The 21,898-nt window shown below is 45.3% G+C and overlaps 1 protein-coding gene across 8 annotated transcripts in view; it reads right to left on the bottom strand.

The window, feature by feature from the left end:
• pacsin3 (protein kinase C and casein kinase substrate in neurons 3) overlaps positions 1-21,898 on the bottom strand; it is a 106,848-nt gene that overhangs the window by 59,375 nt on the left and 25,575 nt on the right. For 2 of the 8 annotated variants that reach the window (XM_072272142.1, XM_072272144.1), the window contains exon 1: positions 10,009-10,356. The exons of 1 other annotated variant lie outside the window; for it this stretch is intronic. The gene's annotated coding sequence lies outside the window, so the exon portion shown is untranslated. Of the gene's footprint in view, positions 1-9,270; positions 9,472-10,008; positions 10,358-17,164; positions 17,394-21,898 lie in introns of those variants that run through there. 5 more of the 8 variants (XM_072272139.1, XM_072272138.1, XM_072272136.1 and 2 more) reach the window with 5 other exon arrangements.

The raw sequence follows: 21,898 nt of genomic DNA, 5'->3' as shown, positions 1-21,898 counted from the left end.
TAAATTGGAAAGATTCTCTGGTTGGCTACTGGTGACTAATGGTGTTCTGCAAGGATCGTTGTTGGGACCACTTCACATTATATGTGTATGAATTCAATGATGGAATTGATGGCTTTTTGGCCAAGTTTGCAGATGATGCAAAGATACGTGGAGGGGCAGGTAGTGTTGAGGAAACGGGAAATCTGCAGAAGGATTTAGACTGTTTAGGAGAATGGGCAAAGTGGCAGATGGAATATAGTGTAGGGAAGTTTATGGTCATGCATTTCAGTAGAAAGAAAAAAGGCAAAGACTATTTTTTTTAATGGGGAGAAAATTCAGATATCAGAGGTGCAGAGAGACCTGGATGTCCTCGTGCAGGATTCCTGAGACGTTATCTTGCAGGTTGAGTCAGGCAAATGGAATGTTGGCACTCATTTTGAGAGGACCAGAATATAAAAGCAAGGATGTAATGCTGAGGCTTTAAAAGGCATTGGTTAGACTGCACTTGGAGTATTGTGAACAATTTTGGGTACCTTACTTAAGAAAGGATGTGCTGGCATTGGAGAAGGTCCAGAAGAGGTTCACAAAGATGATCTCAGGAATTAAAGGGTTAATGTATGAAGAGCATTTGATGGCACTAGTCCTTTATTTGCTGGAGTTTAGAAAAATGGGGAAGGGATCTCATCAGGTGTTGGGTAATACCTGGCCAGGTGACTGACCTTATAGTGGGTGAACAGTGGGGTAACAGTGACTACAAATCCTCATCTCCCAGGACAGCTCTAGATAAGGATAGGTATAGTCCCTGTGGGAGAGTTTAAATTGGAGTAAGGCAAATTGCGAGGACACTCCCAGGATAGCTGTAGATAAGGGTAGGTATAGTCCTTGTGGGAGAGTTTAAATTGGAGTAAGGCAAATTGCGAGGGCACTTCCAGGATAGCTGTAGATAAGGATAGGTGTGGTCCTTGTGGCCTTCAGGTTCCCCTTAAATATTTCACCCTTAACTTACAACCTATGGTTCCAGTCTCACCCAACCTCAGTGGGAAAGCCTGCTTGCATCTACCCTATCTATACCCCTCATAATTTTGTATACCTCTATCAAATCTCCTCTCAATCTCCTACGCTCCAGGGAATAGAGTCCCAACCTGTTCAACCTTTTCTGTATAACTCAGTCAAGACCTGGCAACGTCCTTATAAATGTCTTCTGTGCTCTTATAGATGCCCAAAACTGCATACACTATTCCAAATTTGCCAACACCAACATCTTGTACAACTGCAGCATAACATCCCAGCTCTTGAACTGATTTATGGTCCAACGTGTCATAAGCTCTTTATATTCATCTGCCTGAGACACCACTTTCAAGGAATATTGGACCTGCATTCCTACATTCCCACTACTGCTCTCAGTGCTCTATCTTAATCTGTCCTTGAGGAAGTGCAACACCTCACACTTGTCCGCTTTAAATTCCTTCAGCCATTTTTCAGCTAGTCCAGATCCATTTGACAGCCTTTCCTCTGCAAGTTCACTGATCCACATCACCACGTTATCACCCAAGCTGGCTGATATAGATGACAGACAACACCAGACCCAGCACTGGTCCCCGCCATACCCCACTAGTCACAGGCCTCCAGTCAGAGAGGCAATCATCTACTACCACTCTCTGGCTTCTCCTTAAGCTAATGAGGAATCCAATGCAATTTGTTTTAACCTCTAGTGGGGAAAGTTCTAGAAACAATGATCTGAAACAGAGTGTGCACTCACTGGATTGATTGGAGGAAGCTAGCAGAGATTTGTTGAAGGCAAATAGTGTACAAATATCCCCAAAGTGTTTTTTTTGTTATCAAGTATCAATAGGGCAAAAGCAGCTGATGTGATAGACATTGCAATGGGGAGTTCCATCTCTCTCATTCTTCTTGTAGCAGCCTTTTAGATCATCCTTATTGGAGCAAGGAGGAGAGATAAAGCTACCACCAGGACAGAGGCTTCCTCCACTGAAGCTACATGGATGGCGTACGTCACAAGTATCCCTCAGACGGGTGCGTGCACAAGGCGGCTGCTGAGAGGCTGGACGGGCGAGTGACATGGGCAAGGATGAAGATCAAGCCCTCCAAATCGCAAAGCACACCCCTCTGAAAAGGGGTCAGAAGCGACATCACCTTTGTTGTAGGGGGCGAGGAAATCCCATCGTTGGCCAGGCAGCCTTGGGAGGCAGTACATCGCAGAGCTCTCTGACAGGCAGATGCGAAAAGGAGCACAGAAACAGCTCGCAGAGGGCCTGGTTAGAATCGACCAGAGACAACTACCCAGAAAGTATAAAGTGTGGTGCTACCAGAGGTCGATGTGGCCCCTCATCAACAGCTAGTAGGATGGGCGGGACAGCCAACTCGTACATTCAGAAATGGCTGGGGCTGCCTCAGTGGACTCTGGGCTCTTCGGGAAGAAGATGTTACAGCTGCCACTGAGGTACATCAGCCTGGGGTACAAGCAGGAGAAAACTCGACTGGTCTTTGAGCTGAGGGAGTCCACTGACCCGCGGGTGAGGAGTGCCAATGCCCCAGTAAATGGAGAGCTCAAGCTGAAGAAGACCAGGCTGCCAGCAGGCTGCACTACCAAGAGGTTGGACATGCAGGACTTGGCTGGGGGAAGGCAGCACGTTTCTGGACCAAGGCCTTGAAGAAAAAGAGGAAAGCCATGGTAGCGGAAGAGGTGACAAGGATAGAACATGAGTCCTGCAGGGTGAAGGCAGTGGCACAGGGCTGCCAGGGAAGCTGGACGACAACAAGGGAAGGCACCATCAGCAGGTCATTCAGCCAGTCTGACTCAGCTTCCTCATCAGGGCAACCTATGACACCTTGCCCTGCCCCAATCTTCACCAATGGTTTGACAGTGAGGACAGTGTGATACCACCAATGCCAACTTCCAACACGTCTTGGCAGGATGCAAGACTGCATTGTCCCAAGGGCACTAAAGAAGGTGGCACGACAAGGGCCTAAAGAAACTGGCAGAGATGCCAGAAGCAGCCTTTCCACAGCAGAAAGGCAACTCATCCCATTTGTTAAGGCTGAATATACCCACCCAAGAGCTCCTTCAAGTCTCCTCTCCACAGGCAAGGAATGGAACACGAGGGCAGATCTCGGCAGACGACTGCAGTCCCCACGGAAATCACCACATCTCTCTGCCCAGGCGTAGTACTGTGGTTCATGGTGGCCAAAACCGTTCTCCTCATCGAGTTCACCATCCCACGGGAGAAAGGAATGGAGGCTGCCCATGAGGAAAAGGCTGAGGTACTCAGACCTGGCAGCTGAGCGCAAGGAAGGCAGCTGGAGGACCATCCTCTTCCCTGTGGAGGTAGAATGCCAGGGCTTTGTCGGCGCATCGACAACAAGGTTACTCTGTGACATGGCAGCGACTGGAGCGAGGCTCAGGAGGGCCACCAGAGGGTCGGCCGAAGAGGCAGAAAAGGCAGCTTTTGGTTGTGGCTGAGGAGGAAGGACAGAAATTGGGGAACCAACTCACCCCACTGGACGCTGCAGGGGGTGGAGATGTCCCTGCCACTGCTCCACCACCAGGAGACGTACCAGGGCGTAGGGAGCAAAACATCAGTGAATGGCGGCCCCTGGCTGATGACCAAAGGGCACTGTTGGAAGCCCCTGTCTGACGACCCTGCAGCCAACCAAAGGACACTGTTGGAGGTGCGGCAGGTAGCAATGTCAAGTAAAAAACATCTTCCTGTAAATCTCACTGGACTCTCCAAAGATATTTATTGAATTTTACATCATTGGCTCATCATCAAGATCAAAAACCACAGAATAAAGTGTGGAGGCATGGATGAAGAGTAGATTCAAGAACATGTGACAGAGCAGCAGAGAAAGGCTACTTTTTGGCATTCCGTGGTTTTGCTACTCGATCTACTGAGTTTTCAGAATATATGATTTGGGTTCAAATGCGCAAGGCAAGGTTTCGACACACACACACACACAAACTGCTCCCATATAAAGATAATCAACTCACCCTGTCCACACATAGCCAACACATGGACATACTCGTGCACGCAGACCCAGTTCCCTTTGCACACTAGCTGGAACAGACACACACAGCCAGCTCTGTGCATATGGATACAGTATATCCACCAAGAGAAAATCCAGTGCCACCCTCTGATATTCAATGCCATTACCAACACTGAATTCCCCCACTATCAATATCCAGTGGGGGGGTGACTAGAAATGGAATTGAAATAGTCATATACACAATGGGGCTACGGGAATAGTCAAAGGCTGGGAATCCTGCAGAGAGTAACTCACCTTCTAAATCTGTCCTCCAAACCCTGTCTATCAACGTCATGACTCAAGTTAGGAGTGTGAGGGACACTCTCCATTTGCCTGGATGGGTGCAGCTTCAACAACAGTCAAGAAGCTGGACACCACACCGAACACAGCAGCCCATCTCATCCACAACTCTTCCCTCACTCCACCACCGACACACAGTGGCAGCATTTTATATCATCAACAGCAGGGTTCCCAACTTTTTTTTATGCCATGGAGCCTTACCATTAACCGGGGAAGTTGCACTATCAATTTCCAAGCCACAGACTATCCTAACTTGAAATATATTGCTATTTCTTCACTGGGTGAGAATCCCAGAACTCTCTCCCAAACAATACTATGGGTAAACACTGGGGATAATCCCGGAACTCTCTCCCGAACAACACTATGGGTAAACACTGGGGATAATCCCGGAACCCTCTCCCAAACAGCACTATGGGTAAACACTAGGGATAATCCCAGAACTCTCTCCCGAACAACACTAGGGATAATCCCGGAACTCTGTCCCGAACAACACTATGGGTAAACACTAGGGATAATCCCGGAACTCTCTCCCGAACAGCACTATGGGTAAACACTAGGGATAATCCCGGAACTCTCTCCCGAACAACACTATGGGTAAACACTAGGGATAATCCCGGAACCCTCTCCCGAACAACACTAGGGATAATCCCGGAACTCTCTCCCGAACAACACACACACCTCAAGGACTACAGGAGCTTGAGGAGACAGCTCAGCACGACTCTCTCCAGAGAGTGGTGCCTGGAACACCAAGCCAGGGTAGTGGTGTTAGAGCAAGATATATTAGGGGTAGTTAAGAAATTTTTCGATAGGCACATGGATGATTTACAAAAATGGTTTATGTAGGAGAGAAGTGTTAGATTGATTTTACAGTCGGTTAACTTGCCGGCACAACATCATGCACTGAAAGGCCTGTACTGTGCCGCAATGCTCTATGTACTCAAGGACAGCTAGGGGTGGGCAATGAAACACTGCATGCAGCCAACTCCTACACACATACCCACCCACATCTCAATGCAGGCACACACAGTCACACTTTGCACAAGCTGATGTTCACATGTGTATAGCCAGCTCTTGTGGTTTACACGTACATACACACACACACACACACCTCCCCCCGCAGGGTCACACACTCCGTCCGCCTGACGCACCTCCCCCCAGCAGAGTCACACACTCCGTCCGCCTGACGCACCTCCCCCCAGCAGGGTCACACACTCCGTCCGCCTGACACACCTCCCCCCAGCAGGGTCACACACTCTGCCCACCATATTTTATTTTTATTTATAATATATACATACACACACACACACACACACACACAGTCACTTCCCTTTGTGCACATAAACTAGTTTCCTGAGGGTAAGCACAGATTCACACAACTGGCTCACACTATGCACATGTAAACATCGTACCAGCTTCCCTACAGTCATGCACATGTACATAAGCTGCCCACTTTCCTTGCATGCACACACTCAGAGAGAGCTAGCAGTCCTTGCATGAATGTCTACACGCATACCCAGCCAGAGCAGCTTCCTCTACAGACGTGCACACAGACATACATAGCCAGTTGCCCATAAACACATACAAACACACAGAACCAGTTCCCTTGGACCCAGCTGCACATGCATGTTTGCGTACAGTGCCTTAAAAAGTATTCACCCCCACTCCCACCCCCCCCCACCCCCTGGAAGTTTTCATATTTTACAACATGGAATCATAGTGGATCTAATTTGGCTTCTTTGACACTGATCAACAGAAAAAGACTCGTTTGTATGAAAGTGAAAACAGATCTCTACAAGGTGATCTAAATTAATTACAGATATAGAACACAAAATAATTGATGCATAAGTATTCAACCCCTTTAAAAGGGCACAACAAAATCATCACTGGTTTAAGAAGTCACATAATTAGTCAAATGGAGATCTGTTTTTGGAGACCTGTATGCAGTCAAGATGTTTAAATTGATTGTAGTAAAAGTACACCTGTATCAGGAAGGTCCGACTGCTGGTGAGTCAGTATCCTGGCAAAAACTACACCGTGAAGACAAAAGAACACTCCAAGCAACTCCACGAAAAAGTTATTGAAAAGCACAAGTCAGGAGATGGATACAAGAAAATTTCTAAGCCACTGAATATCCCTTGGAGTACAGTTAAGTCAATCAAGAAATGGAAAGAATATGTCACAGCTGTAAATCTGCCTAAAGCAGGTCGTCCTCAAAAACTGAGTGACTGTGCAAGAAGGGGACTAGTGAGGGAGGCCACTCAGAGACCTATGACAACTCTGGAGGAGTTACAAGCTTCAGTGGCTGAGATGGGAGAGACTGCACTTACAACAACTGTTGCCTGGGTACTTTACTAGTCACAGCTTTATAGGAGAGTGGCAAAGAGAAAGCCACTGTTGAAAAAAATCTCACATGAATTCTCAGCTAGAGTTTGCCAGAAGGCATGTGGGAGACTCTGAATTCAGCTGGAAGAAGGTTCTATGGTCTGATGAAACCAAATTGAGCTTTTTGGCCATCAGACTAAACATTATGCCTGGCATAAGCCAAGCTCATACATGATCAAAAACACACCATCCCTACTGTGAAGCATGGTGATGGCTGCATCATGCTGTAGGGGTAAGACCACAAGACATAGGAGCAGAATTAGGTCATTCAGCCCATCGAGTCTGCTCTGCCATTCCATCATGGCTGATCCTGGATCCCACTCAACCTTCTCACCATATCCTATGATACCCTGACCAACCAAGAAACGATCAACTTCCACCTTAAATATACGCACGGACTCCTCCTCAGTCTGTGGCAGCGTATTCCACAGATTCACTACTCTGGCTAATAAAAATAATTCCTCCTTACTGCTGTTCTAAAAGGTTGCTTCTCAATTTTGAGGCTGTGCCACCTAGTTCTGGATACCCCCACCATAGGAAACATTCTCTCCACATCCACCTTATCTTGTCCTTTCAACATTTGGTAGGTTCCAATGAAATCCCCCTGTACTCCTCTGAGTTCCAGTGAGTACAACCCAAAGCTGCCAAATGCTCCTCATATGTTAACCCCTTCATTCCCGGAATCATCCTCATGAACCTCCTCTGGACTCTCTCCAATAGCAACACATTCTTTCTGAGATATGGGGCCCAGAACTGTTGACAATACTCCAAGTTCTGTCTGACTAGTGTCTTATAAAGGCTCAGTATTTATCTTGCTTTTATATTCTATTCCCCTTGAAATAAATGCTTCACTGCAGCAGGTCCTAGAAGGATTGTGAAATGAAATGCAGCAAAATACAGGGAAATCCTGGAGGAAAACCTGATGCAGTTTGCAAGCGAACTGTGACTTGGAAAAGATTTGTATTCTAGCAAGACAATAACCCCAAGCATAAAGCTAAAGCTACACAGGAATGATTTAAAAACAAAGTTAATGTCTTGGAGTGGCCAAGTCAGAGTCTAGAACCCAATCCAATTGAGAATTTGTGCCTGGACTTGAAAAGGGCTGTTCACTCATGATCTCTGCGCAATCTGATAGAGCCTGAGCAGTTTCATAAAGAAGAATGGGGAAAAATTGCAGTGTCCAGATGTGCAAAGCTGATAGAGACCTATCCACCCAGACTCAAGGCTGTAATTGCTGCCAAAAGTGCATGTACTAAATACTGACTTGAAGGGGATGAACACTTATGCAATCGATTATTTTGTTTTATATTTGTAATTAATTTAGATCACTTTGTAGTGATCTGGTTTCACTGAGTCTTTTTCTGTTGATCAGTATCAAAAAAGCCAAATTAAACCTCTGTGATTCAATGTTGTAAAACAATAAAACATGAAAACTTGCAAAGGGGGGTGAATACTTTTTAAACAGGCACTGTACATCCACACACACCCACAGATCTCCGAGTGTACATGCATAGACAGCTCTCTGTGGATACACATTGGGCTGAATCTGAGACTGAGCCCCCAAAACATACCTACATTCGGAGAGTGAGATTTCCCTGACATTTTGGACAGGCGTGAACACACTACTGCACAACTAGGTATCTCTGCACGCTCACTGAACTAGCCTCGCGAGTGCATGCACGTAACCTGCTCTTCACACAGCCTGCCTCCCCTGTATGTGCACAGATGGTTCCCTATGAGTGTACACTGACACAGAGACAGCATCCTCTTCATACACCAGTGCACTAACACGCAAACAGCTCCTCATGCACAAATGTACGGATGGAACCATCTCCCAGAGCATTCATACAACATCGTTTTCTCTGCGTGCATGCACACTGACCCAACTGTGCATATGCAGGCACACACAGGGCTACGTCCCTTTGCATACACAGGCACATGCATTCAGCTCACCGCACCCAAATTATGATTCACAAACTACCCCACCCCCCCGCCACATGTGGACACACACCCACACACACCTAACTCAATGTGCGTGTGTGTGCTGGTATATAAACTCAAGACTCAGTGGTCAATTTCCTGTAGGGAGAAGCGAGCGCAGTAAGGCAAGTCCAGAATGTGAGGGGGTCCACCAAGGTGGGAATGGGGGAAAGGATATTCCTGTGTTGAGGGGAGGTACCGTGTAGACATGGTGGGGATGGTAAGAATGATGTTCCTGTGCAGTAAAAAGTTGTAATTTTATTCCTGATGCAGAACTATTGCCATATTTATGACATGGATAGATTCTTGGACTCCGCTGCCCACAGCCTATTGACAAAACAGCAATGCTGACGGGATTCACTACTGCCAAAATAGTAAACAGCCAACATCGGCTGGGGATAACCCTCTGATCCCAGTTGAGCTGAAAACACCCTGAAAGAAACAGAAGTTAGACTAATGTGCAGTGCCAAACTGCATTGAGACAAACGAAAGAACTCAAGGATGCAGCAGAGCTGACAAATATGATAAAATCTGATGCTTAACTCAACAATATCAGGAAGAACGAACCCAGGTCAGAGCACTCACCCCACTCTCCACCACAACAGACACTGCCAGGCAACCTCAAGAGTATCTGATGTTTTCCAGTCCCTAATTTCCAGCTGTGCAGTAGACGGAAGTCTTTCAGTGAGAATGGTGGACTGCACACCAAGTACAGGAGGCTCCGATCACCTGGTTACCAGGAAGATAGGTTATCGCTGCACCTCATCATCACAGTATGGAGCTCTGCACCCTGGGGCCTGCATCTGCTGGGAATCTCATCAAGAACCTCCCACATGCTGACGGAGCTGGAATGCAAAGTGCCCACGAGACACTGACAGCTAGATCTTAAAGTAAAAACATCCCGTTGTGTGGGTGCATATAGAAGAGCAGGTCATCAGGACTGAGCTCAACTTCATTTACAAAATACAAGTTTCACTCCTCTTCCTTCAGTCACCATCTGACCAACTTGCCATTTCCACCCGTACTCCAAAGGAGACTGGGACAGCCATCACCACACGACCCACAGAGAGCATAGTTACAGGAAAACAAATAGCATAATTCAGGCAGCCAGCAGTGCTATGGAGGCAGGCTGACGATCAGAGAAGCACAAAGATTTTTTGACATGACTCACACAGGAGAAGCAGAGTTTCAGTGTGACGTTGCAGGGGGTTAGGGCAACGTTTCATTGTGACAACAGGACTGTGCCTGCACAGCAGTGGTTGGGGGTGGGGGGGGGGAGAGAACAGGGGAGGCAAACAGACATCAAAATGGGTTCTCCATTACCTGCAATGCGCTGCCCTTTATACCTAGGTGTCCATCTACTGTGAGAGGGAATGTGTTCCAAATGCTGATTTTACAGCGTTCCACAACAGAAGTATGACACCAAACTAGCTGTCTTGTCTATTATCAACTTGTCTTCAGTTTCTGTGTAGTCCGGGCACCAGAAGGACGACAATCACACATTGCCCCTCTGGTACCTCCCAGGCGGGGACAAAGGCAATTGGTTACATTACCGTTAAAGATAACTTACAACAGCAGAAGGAAAATCCACACTCCCCACACTACTGCAGAGAGGTTCCTTCACCCAGCTCTGTCTCTCTTTCTCTCCCTGTCCTCGCTTTTAGTTGCCAAATGATTGTTATTAATAGGCTCCTATTCATTTTATTAGCATGACGTCTGTGACAAGTAGATATCACAATCACATTCCTCCGAGTCCCAGCTCCAATCCCGCCCTGTCACCCGATCTGGGCCTGTAATAGCCAGCAGCATGTGGGCAGGGCAGGGCTGGGCTGGGCTGGGCAGGGCAGGGCAGAGCAGAGGAGGAACAAGCCCTTGCAAGGGACTGACCAGCCAATGTCACTCATTTATTTTAAAGCTGTGGTATTTCGTACAGACTCTGGGTCTCTGTAACTGAGCACACAAACAACACTGCATCCCAATGCCACCCCAAAATATTCTGCAGGAGGAGCAAGCTATCACCACCAAAAGCAGTGAAAGGTCGTGTTTTTTTTTCCAAAATCAGTCCTGTCCCAGAATACCTGGCCATCTGATTGGGGAGGCACTGGGCCAGGGGTGGCTGGGATATTTTCAACAAGGGCTGACACAGGCACAAGAGGTCATTCACATGAAAAGTGAGTCAACAGAAAAGCAGAAGTAGTTGCCTAATCTGTATCTTCCCTCTTTCCATCATCAGGCAAGAGGTCCAGGTATCTGAAGACCTAGCAGTTTCTTCCTGATTGATGTCAAGTTCTTGAATGACTTGAAGAACCCTTCCATTACCTCAGTCTATTTTTACACGCTCTCTCTCTTAACCTTGCTTTGTTTATTTTGGACTTGTGCACATTATGTACATGTAACTTGTGTTAATTTAGGTTTGTTAATTTATGTTTGTCCTCGTAACGGATTGTGCTGCTGAAGAAAGTTAATTTTCATGGTATTTACACCCCATGTACACCTACGACAATAAGAAAACAAAATTGAACTTGCCACTTTCCGATATCCCTATCAATTTTTCTCACTCTCCAAGCAGTCCGGTGACTGAGGGCTCAGCAGCGGGTGGGGTGGGGTGGGTGGGGTGGGGTCTGACTTCAAGGGTGCTGGGTGGCGAAAGGAAGATTTTGGGCCGCATACCCAGACTGTGGCTGTACAAGCTATTCTCAGCTCCCCAATCGAACAGCCAAGGGTGGGAGGCGTACCTAAAATAGCTGCTCCAGAATCAACATGAAGCACAAGTCATGGGGTGGGCAAGTCCGAATGATGCTGGAAAATAGGAACATCACATTCGACATTAGCTGTGAGCTCAGCACAACAGATGCCAGCAATCCAAACCGCAATCCAAATAGAACAGAGATTGGGAGGAAATTTGAAAGAGCAATACAAAATTACGAGGGTATAGATAGGGTAAATGCAAACAGGCTTTTTCCATTGAGGTTGGGAGTGTTGACAACTGGAGGTCATGGGCTAAGGTGAAAGGTGAAAAGCTCAAGGGGAATATGGGGTAAAACTTTCACTCAGAGGGTTGTGAGAGTGTGGAATGAACTGCCAGCATAAGTAGTGCATGTGAGCTCAATTTCAACATTTGAGCGAAGTTTAGATAGGTACTTGGACGGTAGGGCAATGAAGGGTTGTGCAGGCTGACGGGTGTAGGCAGGTTAAATGGTTTCAGCATCGACAAGATGGGCTGAAGTGTGTGTCTGTGCTCTACTTTATGACTCTATGACCAAGGCAGCATGCCACCTAAGGATTTTTCTGACCCAAATTTTCCACAAATTGACCATCACTCCTATCCTGTCATCAACCCAGAACCAACCCTCTCTCAATCTGCCATCACTCCAGAAATGAACTATCACTCCTAACTTGCCCCCACCTCTCCACAGCCCATCACTCCTGACTCACACTCCCCTCCTGACACATGGTCTGAGGGTGGATAAATCTCCTGGACCTGATGGAATGCACCCTCAGGTTCTGAAGGAAATGGCTGGAAAGATCGCGGAGGCTTTAATGATGATCTTTCCATAATCAATAGATTCTGGCATTGTACTAGGTGAGTGGAAAATTGCAAATGTTACTCTGCTATTTAAGAAGGGTGGGAGGCAGCAGAAAGGAAACTATAGACCTGTTAGCTTGACATCAGTGGTTTGGGAAGTTGTTGGAATCAATTGTTAGGGATGAGATGACAGAATATCTGGAGGCACATGACAAAATAGGCCAAAGCCAGCATGGTTTGCTGAAAGGAAAATCCTGCCTGACTAACCTACTGCAATGTTTTGAGGAAATTACAAGCACGGTGGACAAAGGAGATGCAGTAGATGCGGTATACTTGGATTTTCAGAAAGCCTTTGACAAGGTGCCACACATGAGGCTGCTTAGCAAGATAAGAGCCCATAGAATTACAGGGGAGTTACGAGCATGGATGGAGAATTGGCTGGTCGGCAGAAAACAGAGACTGGGAATAAAAGGATCCTATTCTGGCTAGCTGCCAGTTACCAGGGGAGTTCCACAGGGTTTGGTGCTGGGACCACTGCATTTTAGGATGTATGTCAATGACTTGGACTATGGGATTAATGGATTTGTGTCTAAATTTGCTGATGATACAAAAATAAGTAGAGGAGCAGGTAGTGTTGAGGAAACACAGAGTCTGCAGAGAGACTTAGATAGTTTAGGGGAATGGGCAAAGAAGTGGTAAATGAAATACAATGTTGGAAAATGTATGGTCACGCACTTTGGTGGAAGAAATAAACAGGCAGATTATTATTTAGGTGGGGAGAGAATTCAAAATGCAGAGATGCAAAGGGATTTGGGAGTCCTTGTGCAAGATACCCTAAAGGTTAACCTCCAGGTTGAGTTGGTGGTGAAGAAAGCGAATGAACTGTTGGCAATCATTTCTCGAGGTATAGAATATAAGAGCAGGGATGTGATGTTGAGGCTCTATAAGGCAATCGTGAGACCACACTTGCAGTATTGTGTGCAGTTTTGGGCTCCTTATTTTAGAAAGGACATACTGACATTGGAGAAGGTTCAGAGAAGATTCACAAGAATGATTCCAGGAATGAAAGGGTTACCGTATGAGGAACATCCGGCAGCTCTTGGGCTGCATTCCCTGGAGTTCAGGAGAATGAGGGGGATCGCACAGAAACATTCCGAATGTTAAAAGGTCTGAACAGATTAGATATGGCAAAGTTATTTCCCATGGTAGGGGAGTCTAGGACAAGAGGGCACGACTTCAGGATTGAAGGACGTCCATTTAGAACAGAGATCCGGAGAAATTACTTTAGTCAGAGGGTGGTAAATCTGTGGAATGTTTTGCCACAAGCGGCTGTGGAGGCCAAGTCATTGGGTGCATTTAAGGCAGAGATAGATAGGTTCTTGATTAGCCAGGGCATCAAAGGGTATGGGGTAAAGGTGGGGAGTGGGGATGACTGGAAAAATTGGATCAGCCCATATAAGATATGATGGGCTGAATGGCCTACTTCTGCTCTTATATCTTATCTTATCATTCCCAACTTGCCCTCCTCCTGACCTGTCCAACCTGTCACTCCCGGGTCCCTCTCCCCTCCTGACCTGTCATTCCCAACTTCCACTCCTATGACCTGTCCCCCAGCTGTTTCTCCTGACTCGCCCCACACTGCAAATCAATTATTCATGACTTACCCTACCCCTCCCAATCCATCACTGACTCACACTCCCCTGATTGGTCTATCACTCCATAAGACACAGGAGCCATTCAGCCCATCGAGTCTGCTCTGCCATGGCTATCCTGGATCCCACTGAATCCCATACACCTGCCTTTTCACCACATCCTTTGATGCCCAGACTACTCAAGAAACAATCACCTTCCACCATAAATATACGCACGGAATTGGCCTCCATCACTGCAGTCTGTGGCAGCGCATTCCACAGATTCACTACTCCCTGGCTAAAAAAATTCCTCCTTACCTCTGTTCTAAAAGGTCACCCCTCAATCTTGAGGCTGTGCTCTCTAGTTCTGGATACCCCCACCATAGGAAACATCCTCTCCACATCCACCCTATTTAGTCCTTTCAATATACGGTATATTTCAATGAGATCCCCTTGCATTCTTCTAAATTCCAGTGAGTACAGGCCCAAAGCTGCCAAATGCTCATGTTAACCCCTTCATTCCCAGAACCATCCTCATGAACCTCCTCTGGACTCTCTCCAATGACAACACATCCTTTCTGAGATATGGGGCCCAAAACTGTTGACAATATTCCAAGTGCAGCTTGACTAGTGTCTTATAAAGCCTCAGCATCATCTCCTTGCTTTTATATTCTATTTCGCTTGAAATAAATGCCAACATTGCATTTGCCTTCTTTACCACAGACTCACCTTGTAAATTAGCCTTAGAGGAGTCTGCACCTTTGATGTTTGAATTTTCTCTCCATTTAGATAATAGTCTGCACTATTGTTCCAAAGTGCATTATCATACATTTCCCAACACTGTATTCCATCTGCCATTTTTTTGCCCATTCTTCCAATTTGTCCAAGTTCTGCTGCAATCGCATTGCTTCCTCAACACTACATACCCCCCAACCTATCTTCATATCATTCACAAACTTTGCCACAAAGCCATCAATTCCTTTATCTAAAGCATTGACAAACAATGTGAAAAGTAGTGGTCCCAATACTGACCCCTGACGAACACCACTAGTCACCGGCAGCCAACCAGAAAAGGCTCCCTTTATTCCCACTTGCTACCTCCTGCCTGTCAGCCATTCCCCTATCCATGCCAGTATCTTTCCTGTAATGCCATAGGATTTTATCTTGTTAAGCAGCATCATGTGCGGCACCTTATCAAATGTCTTCTGAAAATCCAAGTAAATGACTTCCACTGCCTCTCCTTTGTCCACCCTGCTTGTTACTTCCTCGAAGAACTCTAACAGATTTGTCAGGCAAGATTTCCCTTTACAAAAACCATGCTGACTTTGACTTCTTTTATCATCGGTCTCCAAATGCCCCGAAACCTCATCCTTAATAATAGACTCCAACTACTCCCCAACCACTGTGGTTAGGTTAACTAGCCAATAATTTCCTTTCTTTTGCCTTCCTCCCTTCTTAAAGAGTGGAGTGACATTTGCAATCTTCCAGTCCTCCGGGAACAAACCAGAATCAACCAATTCTTGAAAGATCATGATCAATGCATCCGTTATCTCTTCAGCAACCTCTCTCAGGACTCTGGGATGTAGTCCATCTGGTCCAGGTGACTTATCCACCTTAAGACCTTTCAGTTTGCCTGGCACTTTTTGCTTTGTAATAGCAATGGCATTCACTCCTGCTCCCTGACACTCACAGACATCTGCCACACTGTTAGCGTCTTCCACAGTGAAGACTGATGCAAAATACCCATTAAGTTCATCTGCCATTTATTTACTGCTTCATTACTACCTCACCAGTATCATTTTCCAGTGGTCCAATACCAACTCTCACCTCCTTTTTACTCTTTATATAGCTTTATATAGTTGGTATCTTGCTTTATATTGTTGGCTAGTTTGCCCTTGTATTTTATCTTTTCCCTTCTTATAGCTTTTTAGTTGCCTTTTGTTGGATTTTGAAAGCTTCCCAATCTCCCAATTTTCCACTTACTTTTGCCACCTTATATGCCCTTTCCTTGGCTTTTATGCAGTCCTTAAATTCCCTAATTAGCCACGGTTGCCTACCCTGCCATTTGAGAACAATTTCTCCTGTGAGACATATCTAGCCTGCAGCTTGTGAACCATTCCCAGAATCTTTAGCCACCTCTGCTCTGCCGTCATCCCCACCAGTATCCTCCTCCAATCCACCTGGGCAAGCTCCTCTCTCAAGCCTCTGTAGTTCCCTTTATTCCATTGTGATACTGATACATGTGACTTATACTTCTCCATGTCAAATTGCAGTACGAGTTCAATCATATTATGATCACTGATTCCTAAGGGTTCTTTTACCTTAAGCTTCCTAATAAGATCTGGGTTATTATACAACACCCAATCTAAGATAGCCATCTAAGGCTCAAGCACAAGCTGCTCTAAGAAGCCATCTTGTAGGTATTCAACAAATTCCCTCTCTTGCGATCCGACACCAACCTGATTTTCCCAATCCCATTGCATATTGAAGTCCCCCATTACAATTGTGTCATTTACCCTTATTACATGTCTTTTCCAGCTCCCTTTGCAATCTCAACATCTTGGCTACTATTTGGAGGCCAATATATGATTCCTATAATGGTTTCTTTACTCTTGCAATTCCTTAACTCCACCCACAAAGATTCAGCATTCTCTTGACCCTATGTCACCTCTTCTGAAGATGTGATTCCATCTCTTACCAACTGCGCCACACCACTGTCTATGCCTTTCTGCCTGTCCTTTCCATACAAAGTATATCCTTCGATGTTAAGCTCCCAACTATGGCCTTTTTTCAGCTATGACTCAGTGATGCCCACAACATCATACTGACCAATCTCTAATTGCACTACAAGTTTATCCACCTTATTCCCAATGCTACACATATTTAAATACAGCACCTTCAGTCCTCCATTCTTGCAAATCCACTCCCTTCACCACCAGACAAACATTTCTGAAGTTGGAAAGCCTAACCATATGACCCATCTCTTTAAACCCTGGACACTATCCAGCTCACACCCACTCTGCCACAACATGCTGAGGAAACCACACTCACCCTCCCACAATAAAGAACAAGTCTAATTGCTTCCTGGTGGGGAAAATCTGTTATACATCTCTTTACCCCAACCCCACCACAAACCCCCAAAATCCTATCACTTTGAGACCATCTGCTCCTGACATTCAAAGACAGTTTAACAGACCCTCCACCTCCTGCAAGTTATGGAGCATGGAAATGCTCCAACATCTCGAGGGTCTTCATTCCCCTACTACCCGGACCTGAATGAACAGGACCTCATACAACGACAGGACGGTAGGCTCCCACTTACCCTCTGTTACAGAACCCTGAGAACTGACGATCTGTGGAACATATCAGCATAAGAACTCACACCCATTCACAGAACTCAAGACGTGCCAACAGTTCAGTTCAACAGGACAGAAGGATGGAAGAATCCCACCATAGTAGGCCGACAGCAATGGAGATCAGTGTTAATAAAACTCTCAGCCAGAAGAACCAATAAGGAACACAGAAGGTCAACAGTGATATCACACCGGAGGAATATTGTATCATTTCTTAATGCATGCATTACTAAATGACAATAAAAAAGGACTGCGTGTTCTCATAATCTAATCTAATCTCCTGATGAGGACTGGCTCATGGACCTCTCTGGTAATCAGCTCCTTGGTCTTGCTGACATTGAGTGAGAGGTTGTTGTTATGACATCACTCAGCCGGACTTTTAATCTCTCAACAACAGAGGTGTCGTCAGCAAACTTAAATATGGCATTGGAGCTGTGCTTAGCCTCACAGTCACAACTATAAAGTGAATAGAGCAGGGGGTTAAGCACAAAGCTTTGTGGTGCATCTGTGCTGATGGAGAATTTGGAGATGTTGTTACCAATCTGAAATGACTGAGGTCTGAAAGTGAGCAAATTGAGGATCCTGTTGCACAAGGAGATATTGAGGCCTAGGTCTTTAGTGATTAGTTATGAGGGGTTGATAGTTTTGAATGCTGAGCTGTAGTCACTGTAGAGCATCCTGATGTGTGCATCGTCACTGTCCAGATATTCCAGTGAAGGGCCAATGAAATGACATCTGCTGTTGACCTGTTGTGCAGGTAGGCAAATTGGAGCAGATCCAAGTCACTCCTCAGGCAGGTGTTTCATCAGCAAACTCTCAAAGCACATCAGAATGGATGCAAGTCCTGCTGAACAGATGCAAGATGAACCAATTCGTATAGCTGCAAACAGTCAGCGGGACTAAGATGGCAAGATAAGAAGATGCTGAAAGCTAAAGACATGGTATCATACGGACACAAATCCTATTCAATCTCTCAATGAGATGTTTTGCATCTTAATTCCACAACCAGCTTTTGCCACATCGTTTTGAAATATTTCAATATGTTCATTCATTCCCTTTGATCATTGACTAACGTAATTTCCCAACTACGGGTATAAGGCTAACTGGCCAATATGATCAGTATCCTCTCATCTTTCTAAAACAGTAGAGGGACATGTAGAATTGTCTAATCTGATGGACTGGTTTGTGACTCAGATTGTAGTCATATCTGTTTATAAACATGATTGAGCAGAGGGGTAGAAGATTCCTGTCTTGAGTTTGTACTGCCATTATTTGCTGAAACACTATAATTTTTTTGTTGCTAAGTTTCTTTGACTCTGCTCTGCCCCAATTCAATATTTTCCTTGAGATGCTTTCTTTTCCTCTACAGTAAACTTCAAGGGAATATAATCACTCAATATTTTGGACTACTAGGCACTTCCAATTTAAGAAGGCCGGGGGAAACGCGAGTGTACTTGCTATTACTAAGAATAGGTGCTTAGTAATGGTGGTGGAGGTGGGGGGGGGGGGGGTGGTGGTCTAAATGATTATTAACCAGTAGCATTTGTATCTACTGTGATGAAATACTGAGAGGTTGGTGATGAAACACATCAACTCCTGCCTTGGATCCACTCCAATTTGCCTACCGGAGCAACAGCAGATGTCATTTCCTTGGCTCTTCACTCAACCTCAGAACAGCAAAGATATACACATCAGGATGCTCTTTATCAACTACAGCTCAGCATTCAATAGTATCATCCCCTCAAAACTAATCAATAAGCTCCAAGACCTTGGCCTCAATACTTCCTTGTGCAATTAGATCCTCGATTTCCACATTTGCAGATCTCAGTCAGTTCGGATTGGCAATGTCTCCTCCACAGTCTCCATCAGCACAGGTATACCACAAGGTGGTGTGCTTAGTCCTCGCCCTACCTGCTTTATGACTGAGAGGCTAAGTACAGCTCCAATGCTATACTTCAGTTTGCTGATGACATTACTTGTTGGTTGAATCACAGGTGGTGACGAATCAGCCGATAGGAGGGAGATTGGTGATCTGGCTGAGTGGAGTCACAACACTCAATGTCAGCAAGACCAAGGAGCCGATTATTGATTTCAGGAGGAGGAAACCAGGGGTCCATGAGCCAGTCCTCATTAGAGGATCAGAAGTGGAGAGGGTCAGCGACTTTAAATTCCTCAATGCTGTCATTTCAGAAGATCTATCATGGACCCAGAAAGCAAGTGTAATTATGAAAAAGGCACTGCAGTGCCTCTACTTTCTTAGACGTTTGTGAAGATTCAACATGAGATCTAAAACTTTGACAGATTTCTATAGATGTGTGGTGGAGAGCACATTAACTGGTTGCATCATGGCCTGGTATGGAAACACCAATGCCCTTAAATGGAAAATCCTACAAAAAGTAGTGGATACAGCCCAGTCCATCACAGGTAAAGCCCTCCCCACTGTGAAGCTCGTCTACATGGAGCGCTGTTGCAGGAAAACAGCATCCATCATGAAGGAGGCCCCAACACACAGGGCATGCTCTCTTCTCCCTGCTGCCACCAGAGAGGTGGTACAGGAGCCTCAGCACTCACACCCAAGAGAAAATCTGCAAATGCTGGAAATCCGAGCAACACACACAAAATTAGTCCTGCCAAAGGGTTTCCGAGGGAAACTTGACTGTACTTTCCCCAACCCCGCCCCCATAGATGCTGCCTGACCTGCTGAGTTCCTCCAGCATTTTGTGTCCATTGCTCAGGACTCACACCACCAGGTTCAGGAACATTTATCACCCTTCAACCATCAGGTGCTTGAACCAGTGGGGATAACCTCACTCGCCTCATCACTGAACTGTTCCCACAACCTATGGCTCACTTGCAAAGACTCATCTCATGTTTTCAATATTTATTGTCTATTTGTTTAATTATTTTTTTTATTTTATATTTGCAGTTTGGTGTCTTTTGCACAGTGGCTGAGATCATTCACGGATTCTATGATGTTTCTTGGATTTACTGTAAATGCCTGCTAGAAACGAATCAGGGTTGTACATGTACTTGGTTAATAAACTTACTTTGAAATTTAATTAGAATGATTGATCTGATTAACTGCCTGGGAGAACAAACTTTCAAAATGGTGTGAGATTTTTGTTTTATTAGCCCTATAGGTCTTTTGGAAAAGGCAGTTAGGTGGGTAGAGTGCACAATGATTTTTTTCCCCTGCCCTTTACTTTATCCTGGACACATACAAGTTCTGCCTTCTTTTGGTTTCGGGTTTCAGCAGCTGCTCTGAAAAACCACATCAGAGCTTTAATGCACCTGCTTGTTTTCTCTTTCTCTACCTGCTCTCACTATGACATGAAGCAGATATTTTGAAATTTTAAAAAAAGGTGCTTCCTGAACATGGAGACCACCTGAGCAACCTTGTCTCACTCTTTCAGAGATGTCACTTTCCCAGTTCTGATCAGGGGTCCAGGATATTAAACATTAACTCTGCAGGCCAGAGAGCCGAGCCTGTGCTGTTCTGATCCACCAATACTGCCTGATCCGATGAGCATTTCCAACACTTCCCATCTTTATTTCAGTTTTTATGTCTGCCACTTCTTAGATTTTAATCATTCAACATGTCACCTCCTTACTTCCATGTACGCCATTTGTACTTGTGGGAAACACGATCCACTTCTGAACCCATTTGTACTTGTGGGAAATACAATTGACTCCACTTCTGAACCCATTTGTATTTGTGGAGTGGACTGTGTTTTCTACTTCTGAACTCATTTCCCCAATCAGGTGGATTAAATTTGATTATTAATTTTACTTTGCTCCCATTTTGCTTATCTTAATGTGTTATCACCTTTTTCCATTTTTATCTGCATCGTTCATTTTCTCTGTTGGTACAAGTACATTCTGGCAAGTGAAAGGGAATGGGGGAGGGAAGCCAGAGTTGACACTGGACTGTTTAAAAATGATGCGACAGAGGTAGAATAACCTTGAATCCACAAGGAAAACTATTACACCCACGTCCTGACACTGCACCTTCCCCTCATTCCAACCAGACATTCCCTTGGGAGTGGCCCAAGTATTTTCACCCCAGGCCCAATCCCTACCTTGATACACCAGAACCACTTCCAACAGTACATTTCCCTCTTGTTCAAAGAGTATTTGTTTCTCAGTTAATGAACCCTTTCTTTTCCTGGAATATTTCTGCAAGTGTTGCAAAGTGTATTCCTGCAGTAGTTTACTTTAATAAGAATCCAGAGATTATAATTACAAACTTTGAGCCATATTGTTGAATATTGTCTGTCATCTTCTGGCAGATTCCAAACAGGACATTCGATCTTCTCTGCCTAACACTGTTGGTCCCAACAGAGACACAAATGAGTCTTTCCATGCCCTGAAGCAAATTATAGTGCATTTCACCACTGAGCACAATCTCAGGCTGTGGCTTGAAGACTTCTTACAGGAGCACTTTTATCAGACTTCAGTATGGCGCAAAGCTCTTGAAAGCATCAGGGTTGTTATTAATGTCAAATAGGATCATCGCTAAAATTGTGGGTGAATCAAGTGGCAAGGCTGCTCAATCACAACTAAATGGTCAGTAAATTCTGTTACTACCAGGCTGTCTACTGTACTATATTATTTATCTGAAAGATGTACTGTAATTATCAATGTAAAATGCATTTTGTTTATTTCCTTCAATATTGTGGTCCAAGAATGCACTCGTTCATTGC

Source organism: Mobula birostris, chromosome 11 (assembly GCF_030028105.1).
Source record: "Mobula birostris isolate sMobBir1 chromosome 11, sMobBir1.hap1, whole genome shotgun sequence".
In the NCBI taxonomy this organism is placed as follows: domain Eukaryota; kingdom Metazoa; phylum Chordata; class Chondrichthyes; order Myliobatiformes; family Myliobatidae; genus Mobula; species Mobula birostris.
Note: the sequence above shows the minus strand (reverse complement) of the source record. Positions and strands in the feature narration are given on the sequence as shown.